Consider the following 22,441-nt stretch of genomic DNA (forward strand, 5'->3'; position numbering starts at 1 on the left):
GTTGACATTCAGGGACAACATGCCTAGGAACTCCGTATATCTCACAGTTTGATGCTACGGCAGCCACAGTGGCTGCGGGTGTTATTGTCAGGTTTTCTATCTTTTGAGTGAGAGCATCTACCTTAGCATTGACATGGTCAAGACAGCTTATTTCGTACATACCGCCTTTCATTAGAGGTTTCTCTATGGAGGTTTTTTCGCTTCCCCACAGGTAGTGATTCTGGGCCATACTTTCGATAAGTTGATAAGCCTCATTGTAGGGTTTATCCATCAGGGCGCCACCTGCGGCGACATCTATTGTCAATCTTGTGTTGTACAAGAGACCGTTGTAAAAGGTATGGATGATCAACCACTCTTCTAGACCGTGATGTGGACAAAGCCTCATCATGTCCTTGTATCTCTCCCATGCTTCAAAAAGTGATTCGTTGTCTTTTTGTTTAAACCCGTTTATTTGGGCTCTTAGCATAGTTGTCTTACTAGGTGGGAAATATCCTGCTAAGAAAACTTTCCTCAACTCGTTCCACGTAGTGACAGAGTTGGACGGTAGGGACTGGATCCAGGCTCTAGCTCTATCTCTTAATGAGAAAGGGAAAAGACGTTATCTTATAGCTCCGGGTCTGACACCATTCGCTTTCACCGTGTCTGTGTATTACAAAAACACTAACAAATGTAGGTTTGGGTCCTCCGTGGGACTACCAGAAAATTGGTTTTGCTGTACGACTGACAACAACGAAGGTTTTAGCTAGAAATTATTTGCCTCGATGGCAGGGGCGACGATGTTGTTATGTGGTTCATCCTGCAAAGGGATGGCATAGTACTTATGAGGACGGTTCTGTGGTCCTTTAGCCATATTTGGTTCTATAACTGGTTCAGGAATAGGGATATTAGGATCGGGAAGATTGTACTTGATATCGTATTCTCGTATCCGACGTTCTAATCTTAGATAGCGCTATGGTTCGTCGAATGGTAGCTTTAATTTATCGACTTGAGAGCGAGTACTTAGCATACACTCGACAAATTAAAAAGGGTAACATTTTTGTTTGCCTTAGTCTATACTGGACAACACTAGAGTTACGATATCGACTAAATTAGTCCTTGGCAACGGCGCCAAAAACTTGATCGTGAGTTAGTATGTCTATAGGATTCGTGACTGCAAGTGCACAGTCGTATCACATAGTTTTAAAGATTATCGAACCCAAAGGACTAATAATCTAACTTACCGTTATCTAATGTTGCTACGTAAATCTAAGGCTAATGATTTCTCTAGGGGCTGAGGGATGATGAGAAATAACTACTAACGAAAATAGATCTTTAATATAAATATTTAATAGCGGGATATCGGTATGTAACAAATCAAACCTAGGGGATTTGATAAATAGTTGGTGTATTCTTAAACGTCAAAATACTCTTTAGTAGAAATTATTTATTTAAAAGACTTTATCTCACACTCTCGTGTTGTTGACTCTGACTATACTCTTAAACCAGAATGCTCCGCTCTCGCTGTCTCTTTTGAATTAAAAGTAATTTTTGGAAATGAATAAAGTCTAATTAATCCTAAAGCGCTCTCTCTATGTTTAGAATTAATGCCTAGTTTCAGCTATCCGGTTAAAACCACAAACTCTCGTTTTTATTGATCGTAACCCTTGTTCGCTTTATACTCTCATACGAAAATAGATTCAAATTTCGAACAAGAAACTATAACCAGAAAATAATATTTTATAAAAGTCAACACCAATTATTTACGAATCTCATTGTTTCGACGGTCTTTACATACCAATATCGATTGGTTTAGCCAGACATGAATTCGAGAACAAACATGCTATTATGATAATTAAACATAAGACAAGGCATAAGCAATTAAAATAGCAATTAAAATAGAACCTGGAATATAGACCGAAAAACTGGAGTTAATGATGGTTCTTGAATTCAAATAATATCGGCACGCTTGACAAATTGGGTACATAGTTAGAATCAAATTCAGTTGTTAAAACTAAAGTTGTAATAGTCCTCGATGTGGATAATCTATCACTTTACAAGTAAATATCTGCTTAAAATGCTAACAAGAATTCTGGCTAAAAGAGACCGGGTCGGTCTTTGAAGACCGAAACCCTAATATATACTCCTTATTCCTTGCCTTGAAAGTATCCTTGAAGATCTCTTAGTGGGAGTGGTTGGTTGACCGAGATAAACGGGGCATGGAGAAAAACGTGAAGAAAAGTAAGGAGAAAGTGGTTTGGTGGCGGGTGCCACAACCCTAGGTAGTGGGCACTACACCTTGCTAGGTGGCGGGCGCCACTCTTGTTTGGTGGTGGGCGCCACACCTTTCATTTGGTGGTGGGCGCCACCTTGTTTCATGTGATGGGCACCACACCTTTCATTTGGTGGTGGACGCCACCTTGTTCTTGTGGTGGGCGCCACCTGTAACACCCTTCTACCCAAACGACATATTTAAATAGATTATCAGAGTACAACATGTAGAAGAGTTTACATTTCTTACAACATAACAATTATCGCATCACAACATAAAACATATTATTTATTTTATTAAAACTTCGCAGCGGACAACAATATTTATATTATCATTCATCATATAACAATTCATAATAATGGTTCAACATTATCTCAACAAAACATCTCAACATGTTAGTCATCATAAACAACTTAAATAATAATCAATTATCTATCGAATCCCATAACCCCGGTGTCACATGACCAGAGCATTTGACTCGACTCTGTAGAATAACTCTACACTTATTCTTCAAACCTCAACAATAGCTACTCCTCTTTATCTGCACATTGCTCATCATAGATGAACATAAACACATGCAGAAGGGGTGAGAATTACATTATTAAATAATAATATAACGACAGAAATATAAACATAAATATATTTCACAGATGCTAACACAGCTCATCATAATCATCATAATCAACATATTCATGAACATCAACAAAACAACATATCAAATGCAATGCACACACCCATGCATGACTCAACACGACTCGGTATACCCATTTTGTGACCAACTACAGGATCACCACTCCCAGATTCATCACCATAGAATCCGAGTTCCCCGCAAGGAACCAAGCCTCTCAACAAGCCCGGAGTCAACAACATCATTGGAACTCAGTCCGTTCATCACTAGGCATCGGCCTTTCATGAATGCATGCACACCAAGCATGCATCATAATCAACATAGCAACAACAGCATCATATAGTCATGTTATCATCATCATTAACACATTCTATCACAAAAGCATATCACATCATGCCACATAATCAAACACAGTATTATCACACTCTACTAATATCTATACCACTCAAAGCAATGGGAAATGATCCCTCGTATACCATGCATCAGCTAAGTTACCTCGCTCAGCCTAAACAATAAAAACTGCTCAACAACAGTCCAGGAAAGACCACAATTCTGCCCATACGCGTATTGCCTATGCCCATACGCGTATTGCCCACGCCTGACCAATTCCATACGCGTATTGCCCATGTCCATACGCGTATGCTACGCGTATCACATTCCCATACGCGTACCAACAGAGACCAAAACACGTTCAAAACATCATCTTCCTCATCCATACGCGTATTGCCTAGTGCCATACGCGTACCAGCCATCTCATACGCGTATTGCCTAGTGCCATACGCGTATGACCAGAAACCAGATTTCCAGATCTGCAATGGCTTTCTCTGCTACGAGATCTATCCAAATTCATCCTTCCACAGTCCAAATTTCGCACAAAATCACTCATATCATCTAATACAATTAGTCTCCTATTCGATTTCACAAATCCTAACATCATTGCATATAATTTCTACGAATTCCTTCGATTAAAATCCCAATTTCGTTCATCCAATATTTCACCATTTTCAGCATATTATTGTTTAATAAGGTTCAGACCCCTTACCTCTTTGGATTGAAGGAAGTTCTGAGCAATCTTTGGCCTTTTTCCTCTTTCTTCTCTTCCTCTTCAGCGTTTCCCCCTTTCTCTGACTCTGAGGCAAAATACGTGAAAACACTCTGAGTTCTCCCTTTGGCCTCTTATCAAATTTCCACTTTTACCCTTCCACTCTTCATATTCCATTTATTTTATTATTTAATTATTATTAAAATAAATAACACCTATAATAATAATAATAATAATAATTCCCGATATTATTTAATAATTCCTTTTACCTTCCAATAATCATATTAAATAATATTTAAATTACTCTAACAATATTTGGGGTGTTACAACTCTCCCCCACTTTAGAAGTTTTCGTCCTCGAAAACATACCTCAAGCAAATAGAGCCGGATACGACTCCTTCATCTGATCTTCACGCTCCCAAGTCAAGCTCTCACCAGCTGGACCTCCCCAAACAACTTTCACTAGAGCAATCTTCTTACCTCTCAGGGTCTTCTCTTCTCGGTCATCTATCCGAATTGGCAACACCTCAACGGTCAAATTATCCCTCACCTGGATATCATCCAACTGAACAACATGCGAAGGATCCACAATATATTTTCTCAACTGAGATACATGAAACACATCATGCAGATTAGAAAGCGACGGCGGTAAAGCTATCCGATACGCCACTTCCCCAACCCTCTTCAAAATCTGATACGGACCCACAAACCTCGGAGTAAGCTTTTTAGACTTTAAAGCTCTACCCACACCTGTCGTCGGAGTAACTCTCAAGAACACATGATCTCCCTCTTGGAACTCAAGTGCCTTTCTCCTGTTATCATGATAACTCTTCTGACGACTCTGAGAAATCTTCATTTTCTCCTGAATCATCTTAACCCTTTCAGTCGTCTGCTGCACAATCTCAGGTCCGAGTACAACACTCTCACCTGATTCATACCAACACAATGGAGTTCTACACCTCCTACCATACAATGCTTCATATGGAGCCATACCGATACTAGCATGAAAACTATTATTATAAGTAAACTCCACCAACGGCAAATAACTATCCCAAGAACCACTTTGCTCCAACACACAAGCTCTCAACAAATCCTCCAAGGATTGGATAGTTCTTTCGGTCTGACCATCAGTCTGAGGATGATAAGCTGAACTCAACCTCAACTTAGTTCCCAACGCTTTCTGCAAACTTTCCCAAAATCTAGAAGTAAATCTGGGATCTCTATCAGACACAATACTGGATGGAATACCATGCAGCCTCACTATCTCCTCAATATACAACTCTGCCAACTTCTCTAAAGAGTGATTAATCTTCATCGGCAAGAAATGCGCCGACTTAGTCAATCGATCCACAATCACCCAAATAGAATCATTACCTTTCGTCGTCCTCGGCAATCCCGTCACAAAATCCATGGAAATGCTATCCCACTTCCATTCAGGAATCTTCAAAGGTTGCATCATACCTGCCGGTTTCTGATGTTCAATCTTTGACTTCTGACAAGTCAAACAGGCATACACAAACTTAGCAACATCTCTTTTCATACCAGCCCACCAAAACAACTTCTTCAAATCTTGATACATTTTAGTTGCACCTGGATGGATACTCAATCCACTCCTATGGCCCTCTTCAAGAATACTCTTTTTCAATTCAGACACCTCAGGAACACAAACTCTACCTTTAAATCGCAGGATACCATTCTCATCAATCTCAAAATTACCACCATTACCATGGTTAACCATAGTAATATGATCAACTAGAGCGACATCAACTTGCTGACCATTCCGAATATCTTCCAGAATTCCACTAGTCAACTTCAGCATACCCAACTTTACACTATCAGCGGAAACTTCACAACCCAAACTCATATCACGGAACTGTTCAATTAACTCAAGCTCTCGAACCATCATCATAGACATATGTAGAGACTTTCTACTCAGCGCATCTGCAACTACATTAGCCTTACCGGGATGATAACTCAATTCAAAGTCAAAATCCTTCAGTAATTCTAACCACCTTCTCTGCCTCATATTTAACTCTTTCTGATCAAACAGATACTTCAGACTCTTGTGATCACTGAACACTTCGAACCTGGAACCATACAGATAATGTCTCCACATTTTCAACACAAATACAACAGCTGCAAGTTCTAGATCATGCGTAGGATAATTCCTCTCATGAACTTTCAACTGTCTAGAAGCATAAGCTACAACTTTACCATTCTGCATCAAAACACCACCAAGACCCATCAAAGAAGCATCACAATAGACAACGAAGGACTCACCAGGATTAGGCAAGATCAACACTGGAGCACTGGTCAACCGCCTCTTCAACTCAACAAAACTCGCTTCACAAGCGGCATCCCACACATACACTTGACCCTTCTTAGTCAACTGCGTCAACGGCAATGCCAACTTAGAGAAGCCCTCAATAAATCTGCGATAATAACCAGCTAACCCCAGAAAGCTGCGTATCTCAGTAGCAGACTTCGGAGTCTCCCACTGTAATACAACATCAACTTTAGCCGGATCAACAGAAATCCCACCACTCGAAATCACATGGCCAAGGAAACTCACTTCCTTCAACCAGAACTCACATTTAGATAACTTTGCATATAATTTCTTTTCTCTTAACACCTGCAAAACAATTCTCAGATGTCCTGCATGCTCTTCTTCCGTCTTAGAATATATCAATATATCATCTATGAACACCACAACAAAATTATCAAGGTACGGATGAAATATACGATTCATATATTCCATAAACACACCTGGAGCATTAGACACACCGAACGGCATCACAGTGTATTCATAATGACCATACCTCGTACGGAAAGCAGTCTTCGCAATATCATCTGACTTCACTCGGATCTGATGATAACCCGACCGCAAATCAATCTTACTGAAAACATGAGCTCCAACCAACTGGTCCATCAAATCATCAATCCTCGGCAATGGATACCGATTCTTGATAGTCACCTTATTCAACTGCCGGTAATCGACACACAACCTCATCGTACCTTCTTTCTTCTTCACTAACAATACTGGTGCACCCCAAGGAGAAACACTTGGACGCACAAACTTCTTCTCAAGCAATTCTTCAAGTTGCTTCTTCAATTCAACTAATTCAGTTGCCGACATTCTATAAGGAGACATCGACACTGGACTCGTACCTGGTACTAAGTCAATGGCAAATTCGACTTCCCGTTCTGGAGGTAATTCACTTACATCCTCCGGAAACACATCCTGAAATTCACAGACAACAGGCAAATCTACACTCACCACTTTCTTATCCGATTGCAGAGACGCAAATAAAGCGAATATCTGAGCTTCATCTTTCACAAATTCCCCCACCTGCCTAGCAGATAGAAATCTTGCCTCATCATTCTCACCAACTTCAGAAAACCGCACCGTCTTACTATAGCAGTTGATAAACACGCCATAGAATTCTAGCCAATTCATTCCCAGAATAATATCAATTTGGTGCAAGGGTAAGCACACCAAATCAACTACGAACTCTCTCTCAAAGATCGTCAAACGACAACCTCGACAGACAACAGAAGTCTTCACAGAACCATTAGCAGGAGTATCTATCACCATACTTCCGCCTAGGGACGACATAATCACACCAATCCTGGTCGCACACTCATACGAAATAAACGAATGAGTAGCACCAGTGTCAACAATAGCAAGCAATTCAACATTATTAATCAAGCAAGTACCTTTAATCAGATTATCTTCTTTAGGAGCTTCAGCCCCACTCAGAGCAAACACCCTACCAGTAGTATGAGTTGCAGTAGCCGCCTTCTTCGGTTTCGAACACTGCAAACTGATATGGCCTTTCTCGCCACAATTAAAACATGTCGGACCAGCATCCTTACATTCCGTAACTCTATGACCAGCCTGACCGCATCGGAAACATCTCAGCACTTTCTTGGTACAGCTATCCGCACGGTGGCCTGGCTCGCCACACTTGAAACATTTACCAGCTATGGGAGATCCTCCTCCACTTGGCTTCTTCTCATCTACCACTTTCTGCTTACCTTTACCATTCGGAGATGCATAAGGACTACCACGATCCTTATTCTTCTTCTCACTAAGACTCTTGTAATGAGCAGTCCTAGCCTTGCTATCTTCATCAAATATCCTGCACTTATTAACCAGCGTAGGAAACCTACGAATCTCCTGGTAACCAATGCCTTATTTGATCTCGGGACGCAACCCGTTCTCAAACTTGACACACTTGGATTCCTCAGCATCAACATTATTATAATGAGGACAATACTGCACCAGCTCCTCAAACTTCGAAGCGTAATCAGCAACAGACATGTTACCCTGCTTCAGTCCCAGAAATTCCATCTCCTTCTTACATCGCACATCAGCAGGAAAATATTTCTCCAGGAAGGCCGCCTTGAACCTTTCCCAAGTCATCTCAGCACCTGGTACTACAATTCTCTGGCGAGTGTTATCCCACCAGTTTTCAGCCTCTTCAGATAACATATGCGTACCAAACTGCACCTTCTGTGCTTCAGTACACGTCATCACCCGGAAAATCTTCTCAATTTCCTTCAGCCAAATCTGAGCACCATCTGGATCATAGCGCCCCTTGAATGTAGGAGGGTTATTCTTCAGAAACCTTCCCAAATTCTTAAACTCGTCGACCGGCGGATTCTGCTGCGCCTGCATAGCCTGCGCCATAACAGCCAAAGCCTCAGCAATCACACGGTCATTTTCTCCAGCCATACTCTGCACAACACCACCACAACCGTTAAATATCGACAGTGTCATTTACACTAATCGATCATCAGGGAAAACATCACATTATGACTCGACTGGACTGACTATGCTCTGATACCACTAATGTAACACCCTTCTACCCAAACGACATATTTAAATAGATTATCAGAGTACAACATGTAGAAGAGTTTACATTTCTTACAACATAACAATTATCGCATCACAACATAAAACATATTATTTATTTTATTAAAACTTCGCAGCGGACAACAATATTTATATTATCATTCATCATATAACAATTCATAATAATGGTTCAACATTATCTCAACAAAACATCTCAACATGTTAGTCATCATAAACAACTTAAATAATAATCAATTATCTATCGAATCCCATAACCCCGGTGTCACATGACCAGAGCATTTGACTCGACTCTGTAGAATAACTCTACACTTATTCTTCAAACCTCAACAATAGCTACTCCTCTTTATCTGCACATTGCTCATCATAGATGAACATAAACACATGCAGAAGGGGTGAGAATTACATTATTAAATAATAATATAACGACAGAAATATAAACATAAATATATTTCACAGATGCTAACACAGCTCATCATAATCATCATAATCAACATATTCATGAACATCAACAAAACAACATATCAAATGCAATGCACACACCCATGCATGACTCAACACGACTCGGTATACCCATTTTGTGACCAACTACAGGATCACCACTCCCAGATTCATCACCATAGAATCCGAGTTCCCCGCAAGGAACCAAGCCTCTCAACAAGCCAGGAGTCAACAACATCATTGGAACTCAGTCCGTTCATCACTAGGCATCGGCCTTTCATGAATGCATGCACACCAAGCATGCATCATAATCAACATAGCAACAACAGCATCATATAGTCATGTTATCATCATCATTAACACATTCTATCACAAAAGCATATCACATCATGCCACATAATCAAACACAGTATTATCACACTCTACTAATATCTATACCACTCAAAGCAACGGGAAATGATCCCTCGTATACCATGCATCAGCTAAGTTACCTCGCTCAGCCTAAACAATAAAAACTGCTCAACAACAGTCCAGGAAAGACCACAATTCTGCCCATACGCGTATTGCCTATGCCCATACGCGTATTGCCCACGCCTGACCAATTCCATACGCGTATTGCCCATGTCCATACGCGTATGCTACGCGTATCACATTCCCATACGCGTACCAACAGAGACCAAAACACGTTCAAAACATCATCTTCCTCATCCATACGCGTATTGCCTAGTGCCATACGCGTACCAGCCATCTCATACGCGTATTGCCTAGTACCATACGCGTATGACCAGAAACCAGATTTCCAGATCTGCAATGGCTTTCTCTGCTACGAGATCTATCCAAATTCATCCTTCCACAGTCCAAATTTCGCACAAAATCACTCATATTATCTAATACAATTAGTCTCCTATTCGATTTCACAAATCCTAACATCATTGCATATAATTTCTATGAATTCCTTCGATTAAAATCCCAATTTCGTTCATCCAATATTTCACCATTTTCAGCATATTATTGTTTAATAAGGTTCAGACCCCTTACCTCTTTGGATTGAAGGAAGTTCTGAGCAATCTTTGGCCTTTTTCCTCTTTCTTCTCTTCCTCTTCAGCGTTTCCCCCTTTCTCTGACTCTGAGGCAAAATACGTGAAAACACTCTGAGTTCTCCCTTTGGTCTCTTATCAAATTTCCACTTTTACCCTTCCACTCTTCATATTCCATTTATTTTATTATTTAATTATTATTAAAATAAATAACACCTATAATAATAATAATAATAATAATAATAATAATTCCCGATATTATTTAATAATTCCTTTTACCTTCCAATAATCATATTAAATAATATTTAAATTACTCTAACAATATTTGGGGTGTTACACCACCGTTTTCTATATGGTGGTGGGCGTCACCTTCTTTCATTTTCTTCATTTTCTTCCCTTTTTCTTTCCTTTTTGCTCTTTTCCCATTTTTATTGCATAGACACTTCTTATTCAATAAATACCTGAAATAAACACAAAGTATGACATAATGCTATGGAAAACAAGTAAATAGCAATGCAAGTCAAGTCAAATATATGATACATTTTCACGTTATCAATATGTGAGGAGGATACAAAGGTGTGATCATAATGCCAATGTAAAGCTATGAGATGGCACGAGGGATCTTAGGGATCAAAATTAGGGTCTTACAACTGCCCCTATTTAAGGTCATTTTATCCGTGGATGTGCTGGTTAAAATCTTTGTATCAAAGCGGTAGAATAGACTTAAATAACAACAACAAGAAACAAATTTTAGTCCCTAAGAGATCTCATGATGCATATGATATGAATGCAAAAATAATCTTTGTAGGGGATACGTTGCCTCAAAGGAAAATAATCCGGGAGAGACTGAAGGTCCATAGGAGCACAATGCATTCACTGAGGGAACAAAGACTATAGGGATAAAAAGCTTTACGTAGGCCAGGCTACAACTTAAAAACTGCTGGAGACACGAGGGAATTTCCATGAAAATAAATCAATGGAAAGACTCGGACTAAGGAAAAAGAATTTGCATGTATCAAATACAACCAACACGTTAAGAAACATCCATTCGGGAAGGGAGTAAATCAGAGTGATGCTGAAATACCCAACCATTCAAAGGGAGTTTGATTTTACAAGAAAATACGAATCCAGACTCAAATGGGGAAGAAAAACCTTAACACAAGATTAAAAGAGATATATATTATCTACTACCTGTTACTGGGTAGGAAGATAATACACTCGTGCAGAGGGACATCCGTTATCGGTTACTGGGTAAACATATCAAGGATGACTCGCTGAGGAAAATGAGGAATATCCATTACCGGTTATTGGGTAAGAATAGCCTACTGGGAAAAAGAAAAGGTAAGATTTACATCTACTTGTTACTGGATAGAAGACCAAACATAGGGTTTACATCTACCTGTTACTAGGTAGAAGACCAAACATATGATTTACATCTACCTGTTACTGGGTAGAAGACCAAACATAGGATTTACATCTACCTATTACTGGGTAGAAGACCAGACATAAGATTTACATCTACCTATTATTGGGTAGAAGACCAAACATACGATTTATATCTACCTATTACTAGATAGAATGCCAAACATAGGACTTACATCTACCGGTTACTGGGTAGATGACCGAAAAGGGAGAATATCCGTTATTGGTTAAGGTAAACATATCAAGAATAAACTGCCGGGAAAAACCATCAATGAGAGTTTTTGTTAACTACCAGTTACTGGGTAGATAGTAGAAAAAACAAGCAGCTGAACAAAGGCTAAACAATTACCAGTTATTGGGTAATTGAACAATGATAATCTGCTGGTGAAAAGATAACCGGTTGGGGAGACGAAAGTAAATTCGCTCGGGAAATCAAAGAAGTAAGTTACCTTTTACCGGTTACTAGGTAACTTAACATCGGTAAAGTACTCAACATCAAGAAGGATATTACCAGTTACTAGGTAATAAACTCTCGGAGGATCAAAAGATCTATCTAGGTAAGAACTAGAAAGAAACGGTCAAACAAGACTTAACCCAATAAGGATATAACTCAAGTGGAGTGGTTCTTTCCAGATAATGAACTGGGGAGGAAACATAAATAATAATCATCCATGAGGAAATAACTCAGTGGGGAAGAAGAAAGGATAAACACTTTCTTCTTAAGGGGTTGACACTCTACATTGAAGGAGGATAGACAAACCACATTTGCATGGGGAAATGATATCACTAAAGCAGGGGATCATAAAAATAGGTCAATGTGAAAAAATTCACAATGAAATATCTGATGTTATGCTTATGCATGTATATGAATGAGTATGTATATGATTATGCTGACAAACGAGCACAAAGGATACAAATATGAAGATCCAATCATCACAATTAGATACTCGACTAATCTCAACAAGATGGGAACACCAATTGGGGAACCTGCTAGGGATGACAATAAATTATCAAGGATATAAATCCTATCTTCAAATATTCAATTCCCTGGAGATAGTACGTAACCATGTACTCAAGGAAGCCTGGGGATATTACAATCCAAATTTAATGCTCAACTTTGGTTGGGTAAAGACATGGAGAACATGCATCTGACCAAAACCTACCGAAGACTCAGCACTCAGAGGAAATGAAGAATATATATATATATATATATATATATATATATATATATATATATATATATATATATATATATATATATATTAGTAGCAGTCACGGGGATTAAAACAAATCCAACTTCAATACTCGACTCTCAGGAGAGGAGGAATAACTGTTAGGGGATAAGCAACGAACGACAAAGATCTTGCTTAAAGCTTAAACTTTCAGGGAGAGGAAAAAATACAGTTTGACAACTTCACAAGGGACGAAAGCACTGTTGAGGATATCAACCAACAAGCTGAGGATAAGAGAGATCTGCTGAGGATCCACATCTCAAGCTGAGGGATATATATACTTCATAACAAAGAAACACTGCGGGGGATCTTAGGTCAATACCATATCAAATGGGTGGCAATCCTACAGGGGACAACTACATCAATACTGCTTAGAATTAAAGACTGTCTGAACAGGGAGATCTTTCATCAGAAGAGGAAACTCCGCGTTGAATCCACGTCACAACAAGAGGAAAAACTCCGAGAGGGGAACTGGTGAGAAGACAAATTCCACTGGATATTTTGTCAATCAATATCAACTCCGTGGGGACTTCAATGAGGAATAAAATCGACCATGTTAACTCATGCGCCGAATGAGGATGCAATCAACAATGAATTCCTTAAAAGGAAAACCAACAGTCATAAGACTCTTCTTGGAGGATTGAGAAATAAACCAATTCCAAGGTACTAAATAAATATCAACCAGACTGGCAGGAGCTCGCAAAGGGGAAACACTGCCACGCCTATGCAACGACCAAATAAAGGTGTGTTAGGGATCTGAAAACCAAATAAAGGTTTCACCGAAATCCAAGTTTCAATCACAAAACAATTCAAATCGAGGATGAAATATCCATGAAGGCCTACGCTGGAGAAAGATGATAAACTATAATGATAACAACACATCAACTATATCGGGGATAAACAACAAACTATTTGGGGAGCAAACATTGTCAAGCAATGCTTGGGGAAGACAACACTGCTTCACACGTAAAGACTTACCATTCTCAGACTGATGTTGACATTCCTTTTTCAAATTCAATGTTGTTAAAGTAAATGCCTTATTATTTTAGAAAAATGTTTATTCATTGGTTTATTTATTTCAAGATTATCATCATAAAAGAACATTTTCATTAAATAGAAACAAATAAGAATATCAATCAATTGGATAAAGGCTCAACTTTATTTAATAGAATGGTTGTCTGCGAATGGAAGGACTCCATGGATCTTTATAAAGTTTGAAAATGGTATTTTACATGGAAAAAGGCTACATTGAATACAATGACCACTACTCTCCCTACATACTCTGAAATCTATTTTGCTGGATCCTTGGTTGAGAAAGATGAATCTGAACCAAATGACTGGTAATGTTACTTCAAAGATCAGGTTCTAGCCGGATGCAGTTACTTGCCATAATCCCTAATTTTTCCTAGATTGCCCCAAGGTGGGGGTACTCAATCTACCGAGATAATTTTTCTGTTTTATGTATCTAATTTTTGTATGGACCGTCCTTTTGGGTTTTCAATCCACCGAGACGCTCATTTTCCCTAAGACGCCCTTTCGGGTTTTCAACTTAGCGAGTTATTATTTTCCTTTTTAGGCGAAGTATTTCTGGCTGCATCGACATTCACAGGACGAGTGAACTCTTCACCATCCATAGTTGTAAGAATCAATTCATCACCTGAGAAGGCTCTCTTAACAACATATGGGCCTTTATAATTAGGAGTCCACCTGAGAAGGCTCTCTTAACAACATATGGGCCTTTCTGTTTTCACCTTCTCGAAACACATGAGGTTTGACCTTCTTGTCAAAAGCTTTCTTCATTCTCTACTGATATAACTGATTATGACACATGACAGTCAATCTCTTCTCTTCAATCAAGTTCAATTGATCATATCTGCTCTGACACCATTCAACTTCGATCCACTTGGCTTCCCTTAACACACGCATTGATGGGATCTCAACCTCTATGGGGAGCACATCTTCCATTCCATAAGCAAGAGAGAAAGGGGTTTCCCCTATCAAAGTGCGGACGAATGTATGATACCCATGCAAAGAAAATAGGAGCATCTCATGCCAATCTTTGTATGTCATAACCATCTTCTGGATAATCTTCTTAATATTCTTGTTCACAACTTCAACAACCCCATTCATCTTGGGTTTGTAGGAAGAAGAATTATGATGTGCTATCTTGAAGTCTTTGCAGAGATCTTCCACCATATTGTTATTCAAGTTCGATCCATTATCAGTAATTATCTTACTTGGCACACCATATCGGCATATGATCTGATTCTTGATAAACCTCACAATAACTTGCTTGGTCACATTAGCATACGATGCCGCTTCCACCCACTTCGTGAAGTCATCAATGCCCACTAAGATGAAACGATGTCCATTTGAAGCTTTAGGCTCAATCATGCCAATCATATCAATTACCCACATGGAGAAGGGTCATGGAAAGGAAATGGCATTCAAAAGTGTTGGAGGAACATGAATTTTACCCGCATAAATTTGACACTTGTGGCATTTCTTGACATATTTTCAATAGTCATACTCCATTGTCAGCCAATAGTAACCTGCTATGAACATCTTCTTTGCCATAGCATGTCCATTGGAACGAGTACCAAAGGAACCTTCATGGACTTCTGTCATCAATAGGCCTACTTCGTGTCTATCCACGTATCTGAGCAAAACCATATTGAAATTTCTCTTGTAAAGTACATCACCATTCAGGTAGAAATTGCCAGCTAGTCTTCTCAAAGTCTTCTTGTCTTTCAAAGTTTCCCCAAGCGGGTAAAACTGACTTTGGAGGAAACATTTGATATCATGGTACCATGGCTTATCATCCTTGATCTCTTTAATAGAAAACACATAAGTTGGCCTATCAAGGTGTATCATAGCCAGATTAGGGACTTCATTCCAATAATTCACAATAATCATGGAAGTTAACGTTGCAAGAGCATCTGCCATCCGATTTCCATCTCGAGGGATATGATGAAACTCAACCTTTGTAAAGAAAGTTGATATCCTCCTCACATAATCTCTATATGGTATCAAACCGGGTTAATTCGTCTCCTATTCACCTTTAATCTGATTAACAACCAAATTTTAATCTCCATAGACGATAAGATATTTGATTCTAAGATCAATGGCCTCTTCGAGCCCCATAATGCAAGCTTCATACTCAGCCATATTGTTCATACATTTGAAGGTCAATCTAGCTGTAAATGGGAAATGATTTCCTTGAGGAGTAATAATCACTTCCCCAATGTCATTACCATATGAATTCACAGCTCCATCAAATACCATGCCCCAACGGGAACCTAGTTCTTGACCTTCTTCAGGAAATGGTTCATCACAGTATTTCATCTTCAAATACAGTATCTCTTCATCAGGGAAATCAAACTACACTGACTGATAATCATCAATAGGTTGGTGATCCAAATGGTCAGCCAAGACACTACCTTTAATCACTTTCTGAGCTCGGTAGTCAATATCATACTCAGATGACAACATCTCACAAAGGGAAATCCTCCCAGTTAAACCAGGATTTTAAAATATGTACTTGATTGGATATATCTTGGATATCAGCCAAGTAATATGATTCAACATATACTGGCGCAGACGTTTAGTAGCCCAAGCCAAAGCACATCATGTCTTCTCAAGCATAGAATACCAAGACTCACAATCGGTGAACTTTTTACTGAGGTAATAAATAGCATTTTCTTTCTTACCAGATTCATCTTGCTGACCAAGAACATAAACAATACTTTCTTCAAGGACAACCAAATACATGATCAATGGTCTTCCTTCAACAGGCGGAGACAAAATTGGAGGCTTAAGCAGATATTCTTTAATACTGTCAAAAGCTTTCTGGAAATCCTTGGTCCAATCACAAGACTGATCTTTCCGAAGGAGCTTGAATATAGGCACACACATGGCAGTCATATGCGATATAAATCTTGAAATATAGTTCAAGCGGCCGAGAAAACCTCTGAATTGCTTCTCAGTTTTTGGTGCAGGCATCTCTTGTATTGCTTTGACCTTGACATGATCAACTTTAATACCCTTCTCACTAATGTCGCTCCCCGGATTTCCCGAATCCAAGTACAAACGCGAAAAAGAGTGGCGAGGAAAAAAGAGTAGAGTCGCCAGCTATGTACTTTTATCCCAAGAGGAGGGAAAGGTAGTACTGCGTAACAAAGAGGGAACGGATAAAACAAAGTCTCGAACCAAAGAAAATTGAGTAAGGGGGCCGATTACGTGAAGGGAAGGTTATCGCACCCCTTCACGTCTGTGGTACTCCACAGGATCCACTATTGCTATTTATGTCTAAAGTGTGTGTATAAAAAGTCCTATACACGATGCGAAGAGAGAAAATCAAAGTAGGGAAAAGAAAGAGTTATTGCTCGCACAGGCCCTACCCTACTGCATACGTATCTCAAGAAGGATTGAGAATCAGAGCACCGTAGCTCGGCTAACCTATGTGTTTGTTTTTTGTGATGGATGACGTTACTACACAATATACCGAATGTTCGACCTTTGGAGACTTACTCACCTGTAGTATAAGGAGTTAACGTGTTCTTAGGAGAAGAAAAATCAATGAGTTTGTTTGTTTTGGGAATGCTCATGCAAAAAGGAAGTCCTAGACGAAGGGACCGTGCTACCTTAATTGACATGCAAACGAGAGACTATACGAAGCCTAGCAATCCTATGGGGAGAGAATCACACCATACAAAACAAACATGCATAAAGTAAACACGCCAACAAGGGGGCTCAAACATACGTGGGTAGGGCTTTAGTCAAGAGGGGTCATATCAACCTCGACAAACAAGCCATGGAAAGGTAATTAAATGGGCTCTTAACCACTGACATTGAACGTCAGGGTGAGCAGATCAAGCGGGTAATGAGGATAAGACCTCATAGCTCTTAACCCTGGATAGGGTGAGCTCAGGATAAAAAGTGGGGATTCAGGAAGGTGGAACCCTCTCCACTGACTGACCGGACAAAAGATCTTGGGCTTTTGTTCTGAAGCATCGACACGTAGTGTTATCTTAAAGAACGACGCACTGAATAACGGGGGATTGACTACTAATCCCTTTTATCCATCAATTGCCTCTTCATGGAGGTCTTTAGCATTGGTGCCTCTTCTTGGAGGTCTTTGGGCACAAAAGTAAACACACAAAAACATTGCCTCCTATCGAGGTCTTCCAGCTAAGAAAGCGGTAAAATACGGGAAAGATGTAAAAGGGATCAAGATATCTACCACACGGATAAAGATCCGAAGTAACAACAACTAAAAAAATAAGAAACCCAGAGATCTCTCAGGCTAGCACCATTAAAGAAAACAAGTCAGCAAAGCAATCAGAATAAATCTCCAAATGGTATCCCACAAATAAAGGGGAATGCCAAGCAAGCTATCTCTTCAAGGTTCATGTGAGCCCTCACAAAAAAACTCAACAAACAGGTTAGAGAAACAAGATGGAGTGTAATCAAGAGTTGCACCAAACAGAGAATCACATGAATCATGCCATTAAAGTTCACAAAAAGCCCACAAAAAGCAACCAAGGGTAGGAGGCCTAAACCTCTTGTCAAACAAATGCATTAAAAGGGTATCAAAACTCAAAGTCAGGGGGCAAGGATCCACACATCAAGACATGACATACATACTAAAACATGTGCCCACATGCAAAACCTAACGATACCCACTCTTCCAAATTCACCCATAATACCTCATACATTCAGAAATTTCAGGTTGAAAGTATAAAGTAGTGGAAATAGGGCATACCTGATTGGGATGGATCGATTGAAATTGAATTGCACTGTTGGCTTTGCAGAACAATCTTAGGGTTTATATGAGAGGGAATTGGTTCTTTGCAGATGAGTTCCCTTCAGTCTCTAGAGGTTGCTCTGAATTAGTTAGAATCTCTCTCTAGGGTTTTTCCACTGAATTTTTTTAGAATTTATAACCTGATTTTCGTGGCTTTGTGGGCTCAAATGAGAGAGATCCAAGGCCAAGATTTTTCTGTTATACATATATATATATATATATATATATATATATATATATATATATATATATATATATATATATATATATATATATATATATATATATATATATATATATATATATATATATATATTTATTTTTATTTTTTTTTTTTCTTTTCTTTTATCATTTTTTTTTCTTCGTTTTTTTTCGTTTATATATATATATATATATATATATATATATATATATATATATATATATATATATATATATTTTATTTTTTTTTTCAAAACGTGTGGGCTTCGCCTAACGAGCATGACAATTCAGGAAATTCCTCTGAGCGTTGGTGATTCTGGTGGCTTTTCTTGGGACTCGCTAGGCGACCCATTCTGCTCGCCTAGCGAGCATGACAGCTCATGAACAAACTTTTGCTCCTTCAAGATTAACGTTTTGAATGATGAATAGACCCTATTTGAATATGTTGGAAGTAACTCAAGTCATTCCCTGGCCATTTCACCTTCAGTTGACCAACAGTTGACTTTTGGCTTCATAGTTGAATTTTGAACTGTACTGAGCCCATTAAGCTTGATCCTTCAGATAGAACCCACAAAGTGACTTGGATGACATCCTCTTGGAGCTAATTCTGATTGACATGATAAAATGCAATATGAAATGTTAAATGACCTAAAATGAATGCATGAATGAGGAGGGCAAATTTGAGGTGCTACAACTAACAATAAAGTCCAACAACTTACCAGAGCGGACACCAAATGTACACTTATTTGGACTCAAGCGGAGTTTGTACTTCCTCAAACGCTGGAATAGCTTCAATAAGTGCTCAACATGCTCATCTTCAGATCTTGATTTAGCAATCATGTCATCAACATAGACCTCAATCTCTTTATGCATCATATCACGGAAAAGATTGGTCATGGCTCTTTGGTACCTTGCATCATCACTCTTCAAAACGAAGGGCATCACTCGATAATAGAATGTTCCCCAAGGTGTAATGAATGTGATCTTCTTCATATGTTTGGGTTCCATCTTTATATGATTATAACCAGAAAATCCATCCATAAAAGAAAATACATTGAACTCAGTTGTATTATCTACCAACATATCGATGTGTGGCAGAGGAAAATCATCTTTAGGACTAGCTTTATTCAAATCTCTATAATCAAAACACATGTGAACTTTTCAGAACAGGCACAATATTGGCCACCCACTGCGGATATTCAGAGGTCACAAGGAAACGGACATCAATATGCTTTTGCACTTCTTCCTTAATCTTCACTGCCATGTCAGGGTGAGTTCTTCTTAACTTCTACTTGGTGTAGCGGGGTATTCGTTACCATTAGAGATATTGACTAAGTCTAAGGTAAACCATAAAAGTCGAGTCGCCACCGCACTTCTATTTATCCAAAGGAATGGTTAGAAAGCGAACAAAAACCTAAAAGTTTTATCGAATCAAAAACTAGTAAAAATGTCAGAGATCTGGGTAAGGGGGTTGGTTATGCAATGGGAAGGTTTTAAGCACCCAAAACATCCTAGGTACTCCTAGGGAGCCCTTTTCATATTGGTTGTAAGGTTGGTATTTTTGTGAAAATTTATTTGTGCAAACATGATTGAAGAGATGAGAAAAGAATGTTCAAGTTTATTCACATTTTTGTGTTTGGATGGATAAACCCATTGCCTACGTACCATCTTAAAAAAGATTAGGATCAAAACCCCGTAGTTCGGGGTAAAGATCTCAAAATGAGTTGGTGAATTGATTGGTCCAAAAGCCTTAAGGTCTTTCGTTATCCAAGGGAGAAAACTCAACCTAAAACCACAAATCCACCATGTGAGGATAGCTTCAACATGCTAGTGAGGGGTTAACCCTATAATAAGCATGGAAGACTCATTGTCCATCACTAAGGATATAGGTGAGTATTACATCTACCTCAAGGATAACTCAAACCTAATAGCTAAAGGTTGTGAAAAAATTTGATTAAGAAAGTGGCAATTGAAACCACAAAAAGGACATTTGAATGGGTTATATTTACCAATGGGGAGTATTTACAAAAAATATGGTCAAAGTGGATTAAAAGGTTCAATTCAAAATAAGTGTTATGAAAAGAAAGTTTGAAAATCAAAAGCATAAGGCTTAGGTTTCTAATGTTTGAAAACAAATATTAAATGTTTGCACAAAAAGTTTTGGCTTGGGTTAGAGTGGAGAGAAGAAGAATGGCTAAAGTCCTAAACATACAAGAGGTAAGGAATAAGAAGTAAAACCACAAATGGAGTTCCTCTCTTGAGATCATATTGATGATCCAAGTAGCTCCCATCCTTTGGAATAAGCAATCACATAATCATAAACTCAAGCAATCAACAATCAAATGAACTCTTGGAAAGCTCCTCAATGTATCTTGGATCCCTCTCTCTTAGAGGCTCATGGAAATGGTTCCTCAATTTGGATCAAGTTGGAATCCCTAGCACAAGAACACACACATCAAAAGATTCTAGCAAAACCAACAAGGAATGGACAAGAAGAGTTTAGAATTTGGTCCTTTCAAAGTCATCTTCAACATTAAGCATTCTAAAGGCCCAATGCCTAGTTGCTCTTTGACTTTTATAGCACTCTAAAGGTCCAATGCCTAGTTGCTCTTTGACTCCAAATTTTGCATAGGGAAAGTCCTAAAGTCTAAGTCCATTTGTCCATTTCTTTGCATTTGGTCCACAACAATCAAACAAAACACAAGCACAAAAGTATATACAAAATCATGTGCTCAAGTGAGAAAAAGGCAAATTGCATTAACATAAACATGTGCTTAAGTGAGCAAAGGAAAAAGCAAATGAATAGTATGTACAAGAATAGTAAATTGCATAAAAGTAAAGTGCATAAAAGTAAATGTTAATGGTTAATGGTTAGTGTTAGTAGTTAGTGTGCCATAAGGAAAATTTAGCGCTATGTTAAGCAATCGTAATTGGACTTATGTAGAAGTCACAACTATCTGAGGTCGGTCAATAATAATGTAGGCAACAACACAAGTTAGAAGTCTTGATTAGTGAACCAAGTTCCAACAACTTGCCATGCCAGAAAGTAGATGAGAAATGATCTTGTATTGGTTTAAGCCTTTTGTATGATTTAGCAAGCAACCTATCCTTAATACAAAGCCATTCACTAGATCATTTGATCAAGATGAATTAGATTTGGATTGAGGAAGATTAAACCTTCATAATCAATACTAACTTATCAACCTTTAAGTCATTGATCAAAAGAAAAAGAAGAAGAAGAAGGAGACGAATAATGGAAATGGAAATGAAAAGAATAAAGGACATTAAATGAAATAGAATGTACCAATCAACAAGTGTTGACCAATGACATTGAGGATCATGGTCAAACAATCCAAAACAGAAGTGAGATGAAGATTGGAAGTCAATAAATGAACAAAATATTTTTGGCATTTTTAATATTCAAAATAAACTTGAATTAAAATGATAAAGAAAGGTCAAACTTCAAAATTACTTCAAATCAACCTTGAAAGGTCCAAGTGATTTATCC

At 38.6% G+C, this 22,441-nt stretch overlaps 1 non-coding gene across 1 annotated transcript; it reads left to right on the forward strand.

The window, feature by feature from the left end:
• Nucleotides 1-359: 359 nt before the first annotated feature.
• On the forward strand, nucleotides 360-466 carry LOC127108685 (small nucleolar RNA R71). Its single transcript, XR_007796208.1, has one exon. It is a non-coding gene; the product is annotated as a small nucleolar RNA R71 (small nucleolar RNA).
• Nucleotides 467-22,441: the final 21,975 nt, after the last annotated feature.

Source organism: Lathyrus oleraceus, chromosome 7, assembly GCF_024323335.1.
Source record: "Lathyrus oleraceus cultivar Zhongwan6 chromosome 7, CAAS_Psat_ZW6_1.0, whole genome shotgun sequence".
Classification (NCBI taxonomy): domain Eukaryota; kingdom Viridiplantae; phylum Streptophyta; class Magnoliopsida; order Fabales; family Fabaceae; genus Lathyrus; species Lathyrus oleraceus.